This window comes from Calypte anna, chromosome 3 (assembly GCF_003957555.1).
Source record: "Calypte anna isolate BGI_N300 chromosome 3, bCalAnn1_v1.p, whole genome shotgun sequence".
NCBI lineage: Eukaryota > Metazoa > Chordata > Aves > Apodiformes > Trochilidae > Calypte > Calypte anna.
Genome location: NC_044246.1, coordinates 55961208 through 55967207, shown reverse-complemented (window position 1 = coordinate 55967207; position 6000 = coordinate 55961208).

The following is a 6000-nucleotide window of genomic DNA, read 5'->3' as shown; positions in this document are numbered from 1 at the left end:
GGAGGGGACAAGCATGTATAGGATACATCTGAAATACTGTCCTATCCTTTTTCTGGTCTCCCTTTCTAATCCCCAGCTACTGTGAGAAGGTGGCTGCCACATGCCTTGAGCATGAAATGAGAAGATGGTGAGAGAACTGATATGAAAAGGACCTTATGTAACAGGCAAGTAAGTACTACATGGTAGAAACACTAGAGAGTCTGTCTACTGTAAAGCAAGGTTTTCCAGAACTGGTAATGTCAACAAGGATATCTTGTCTCAGATGCCACGTAGATGGGACCCCTATCTTTACAGAAGCTAAGGCAGAATGTTGCAGCGCACCTCCACAGTGGGTCTGCTGGGGGCAGACTGCTGGAGATACGTGGGAAATGCATTCTGTAGGCACTGGGCTGCAGTTATGTAGATTGATTCATAGAGAAAAACTGAGAAGGACTAAAACCAGCTATGCTGGTACCATCCTTCTTGAGAGACAGCATTACTATCTTCTTGTGTTCTGTCAATAGAAATGACTTTTCTGAATCAAACATGAAGTACAAGATAAAGCTGCGATGCATTGAGGCAGTAATGACACAGAGGTTGACTCACAATTTGTTCCATTATTTAACAAGTTCCATTATTTAACAAGAAGTAACAAAATCCCTCTCTCAGTGGACTAAAACCAGTTCATCAGATTAGTTAAGCATGGCCACATTTTTTGCCTTATCTGTTCAAAATCAATATTATAGAAATTTGCTAACTGCATCATGTTGTAATACAAATCCAAACCTTTTTAACATACCTTATGTATAGTCCTCACTATACCCTCCAAAAGAAAAAAAAATATATTTTCATCTCCAGTATATTGCCATTTTTCTGTTGACTTAGGCCATAAAAGTCATTAATGGGTGCTTTTTGAAAGCAAACACAATCCTTTTACATTGTTGCTTGTCACTAAGTTAACAACAGTATTGGGAGTCAGAAATTACAGTTTTTCAAAACTGATTTAAACACCTGTCTAAATTAAGTGAGAAACCAAAAGCAGACATGTCTAGGCAATGCACTTTTTGTGCTGACCTACCTGTTCAGTGGCTGCAAAATGTGCTGTAATATAAAGCATGGGTCAAGCTCTTAGCTCTTCACTTAGAGAGTCACAGTTCCTCTTTCACTCCACTGGATCAGTACCAACCAATCCCAGAAGTATCTGAATGTACTTGTGAATTGTATTTGGTTTTACCTTTGTTGTACATTTCCCTAGCTTGAAATATGAAACTTCTTTAGGAACCCACAGCTCTTGAGCTAGAGCATGCACATTTACAGTTGTCTTTTTCTTTTATCCAGATCCCAAGGGACCTGCACCCTATGAAAACATTTCTGAGTTTGGACTCTGTTTCCCAAAATGCAATCACTCTGGAAATCTTTGATCTAGCAAAGAACATTAGAAGACATATCTTTTTTGGTTTATCGTTGCTCTCATTCTTCTTCCTCCTGTACCCCCTTGCCACACAGCACATGTGGTCTCTCCAGCCTTACCCCAGCAGGAGAATGAGAAGACTCATCATTGGACCAGAAAGGAGGAGGAAGCCTGTAGCATGGACAACTGAGCATCTGTGCAGAGTCCTGGGGCACAGGTGGATTTTCAGAGATATCCAGTGATTGTGTTAGGTTGAGTTGTGACTTCACTGAAAGGAAGTGAGCAACGGAATCTCATTTAGAAATAAGAAAATAAATAAGTGGTACTGGAAATCAACACTGCAAATTTTCAACTTACTATGAATTTCTTTAAATTATGAAAAAGCATTTTTCTCTGCTACCCTGAAATTGATTTTTCTTGTGTTTATACATCAGTAAATTTGTTTTGACTGAGCTAAGAAAAAGATCTATGGTGAAGGTATGTTTTGAAAAATAAGGACATTTTTCTTTATTTTAACCAGAGTGGGCTTGTTGAAGACAACTATCACTTCATGCACCTAAAATTTAATGAGGTAACTGAAGTCTCTTGAAAATTCAACCACACCAACACTTCCAGTTGCAATGTTGTAACATTTCTTTTCCAGGTAGGGTAAAGTGACAAGATGCCATTAAACATACTTGGTGCTAGATGCAGTTTAAACAAAAAAACAATAAAAAAAAAAATCAAAATAAAGTCTTACAGAGTCAAATGAGTAAGTACCTCTATTCTCTCGTTTTTCAGCGAGTGAGAAGAACTGGTAGTTTTCTTAACCACTGCAAAAATATTACTGAAAGAAATGTATGGTTGGGCTTGATTTCAGAGGTCCTTTCCAACCATGACTATTATGAGATTCTGTGAAACCAAATTGAGGAGGGGAGGACTGAAAGGAATGGATGTTTCTGTACTAAGAATTTTTTCACAACAGTAAAAATAAAAATAAAAAAATAAAAAAATAAAAAAATAATCAAATGTTATTTTAACAGTCATTTTGACATAGATCTCAATGTAGTACCTGAAAAGTTGACATGATCTCATTTACTCATTTACATATTTTCTTTGTTTCATTGACTACGGAGTTAGAAGAAAGTACTGCATATAATGTATTCTACAATCTTTTTTTTTTTTTTAATTATTAGCAGGCAGTCTGCAAATACCATAGAGCTGCACTTCCATATAACGTATACAAAAGCACAGTAGCAGACACTTCCAAAATGTGCATATTGGGTTAGGAATACACTTAGTAAAACTCCAGACAGATTAAATAATTCCTCTACATCATGCTACAAGAATTTGAGAGGAGGCACATACAATTTAGGTTACTTATTCAAAACAGGCTTTCAGTATTTGGTCTTGGAAATAACAAAACAAAATCGCGTTGACTTCCTGACAATAAGGTGATAATCTACTTGGGAATACCTCCCCTGCACAAAGAAAAACAAATAAACAAAAGCAAACAAAAACAAACAAAAAAGAAAAACAACAACAAAAAACTAAAACCAAACCAAAACACAAAAAACTGCAAAAAAACCCTGTAGCTTACAGTTCTGCCAGAAGGCAGATTTATGCTGCCCATACCACACATAGCAATTTAAGATATTGAATGAAGAGTATAAATGAAACAAAAGCATCAAATGTACTATAAATTAGATTATTATTATTATTTTTATTTTTCTGGTAAGGTACTTGTGTCATCCAGTAATGTCCACAGCAAACAAATGCTTTTAGGAAATAAAAACCACAATGGATTTAGAAAGAAATGTTATGCCATGTAGGGAGAAATATCCTGGTTTGGGCCAGGATAGAGCTAATTTTCTGTCTTGTAATTTTGATTTCAGCTCAGTATTTGTAAATAGCTGTACTTCCTGAAATTAGCAGCAAGTTTCTCAGTCAGTGTCTGGTTCTAGGACTGATACACTCAATGTCTACAGTTATGGTTAGAGAACAGTATGCAGCACTAAGGCCACTGCTTAGTTTTGAGGAACATCTTATTCTCCAAAAAGAGAAAAGGAGTAAGGAGGCCACACGTGTGACACTCTTTTAGGGAGGACTGGACAAGATAAATGACCAAAATTGACCAAAGGGAGTATTCCATCCCATATGCATCATACTCAGTATAAATTTGAGGGATCACGAGGGTCAAGCCCCTTCCTCTTTGGCCTTCACGTTCACCCTTCTTCACCTGTTCCTGTTTGCTTTGGCATCCTGGGAGGATTCTGTCCCTCTGTTTGCCTGTGGTCCTGATCCATGCCATCCTGAATCTGTGTGTTCCTGCCTCCAGCTCCCAACTGCTGCTGACTCCAGGAGCCCAGCCTGGACTATCCCAGGGCTGCCCTGCAGCTTCAGTGGTAATGTGAGCGTTACCTGGGGAAGGGGGGAGGAAAGTGGTATCATTTTTCTGTATATTTGTATATATTCAACCATTTTTCCTTTTTATCATTTCTGGTTCATTAAAGCTGTATAGTTCAGTTTCTAATCCATAAGTCTCTCTCCCTTATTCTCTCTCCTTTCTTTATCAGGGAGTGGGATAAATAGTATATATTCAACCATTATTTGTATATTTGTATATATTCAACTGTTTTTCCTTTTTGTCATTTCTGGTTCATTAAAGCTGTGTAGTTCAGTTTCTAATCCATAAGTCTCTCTCCCTTATTCTCTCTCCTTTCTCTATCAGGGAGGGGGATAAATAGAGAGCATCTGTCATTCGGTTAATTGCCAGCCCAGCATTAAGCCGTGAAACCAAACAAAATGAGATGCAGGGAACTAGAAAAAAAATGCAGAAACAAAAGAGAAACTTGATCAGCCAAGTGTGAATTAAAAAAAGGAAGCTTTTGTGCTTTGTGGGTGTAAAATATCTGAGAGTAAAAATTATTCAAGACTGATCAGAATAGAGGAATCCAAAATTCTGGTTGGAATCCAGGGATAATTAGTGGTATAAAATGAAAAAGGAGTACTGAGAACATGTGGGGTCACGTGGAATTAAGTCATGAGGAAAAAAAGAAGGATATTAGGAAGCCAATGATGACAACTTCCTAAACTATTACATAGAGAAAGATCATGTCTATCTTCTCCTTCCTATAAAGTCTTCCAAGGAACCATTGAAACCACAGAGCCACTAAAGTCAGATAGGGCAGACAGTATGGAGCTGCTCCACTCTAAACTTCACAAATCTTGTCATTTGAACTTTGAACACAACTTTAACTGCATTACATACTATAGGTTTCCCCCATTCCCCACACTGGTTGACATTCAGAGCTTTCTCTGTTGAGTGCAAACAGCTGCAGATTTTTATCAGGTAATTAGATGAAATTGTATACAGATTACATCAACGTACCCTCTTGTTTTTCAGGCTGGGGGAGGGGGATAATTGGCCTTGAAAGTATGTGAATTAGGAAAAAATTTTCAACTACAGCTGGTCCCACATATTTACAGATAGAAGTAAATTATCAGAAAGTGCATTAAAAAGGGAAAAAAGGAACTATAAGCTGCTACACTGTAACAGCACTTCAGTTTTTGAAATTATATGACCAGCAACTCATTCTGAAATCCAATCTAAATTTCTAGTGTACTTTCTACTGCTCACCTTAGAGAAGTCACTGCAGAAGCACCAGCTACAGCATTGTAACAGAGGCAGTTCTGTGCAGGAGCAGTTCCACACAATAAGGGAAAAAAAAAAAAAAAAAAAAAAAAAAAAAAAGCTATTTAAATCACATTTGGCTCATGAACTGGCCATGAGAAAACTGCTTCCACAAGGTGCCATCAGACCCATAATGGAGCCTGCCCCAACTAACTACTCACCTGGCTTGGGAAATGGTTATTATTAGTCTGACAGTAGGGAGAATTAGTTCTGACCCCATCAGCTTTTTCAGCAAAAGCTAATGCAGCCATACAATAGATTAGAAATATTCACATGGGTGGTCTTACATGAGTTTTTGCAGCAACAAACTTCAGTCACTGTGTCTGTTTTATTATCCGTGTTGCTACATAAACTGATTTTTTTTTTTAAAAAAAGGGGGTTAAAAAAAAAAAAAAGCCATTTGAAAGCTGACCTTGTTTTCTTGTTGTCTGAAGGGCAGCTTTGCAAGACTTGTGTAAGGTATCTCCAGCAGAGGAGTATGAATGAAAAGAGAGAGCAGTAAACCCTCCTAGGAAATTTAGTCTGGACTGGATGGTAATTTACAGCTACAGCCTCACCCAGCAAACCCTGATGTTTTAGTTCCAGCTCTGCCCTTACCACATATGCTGAAAATGTTCTCCTGGAAATACTGACAAAAACCTCAGCGCTGTCCATAGCACTGGAAAAACTCTTAAAAAAACATTTGAAAATCTTTCTTTTAGGCAGCCTATCTAGGATTTCAGAAGTGAAATGACTATTTATATACAAGAGCTTAAAAGAAAAGAAAAGGTGCCTTTTAAAGGAAGATTTTTGACAGTATTTCAGTACTGTTTAGACTGGTAAACAATGTATGCAAGAGGAGTAGTAGATCTAGAAAGCAAAACAGCTGGTATGGAGCCACCAACTAAAGCTACCCATGTCTCATTGTTTAGCATTTATTTAATACTAAAGCTTGTCT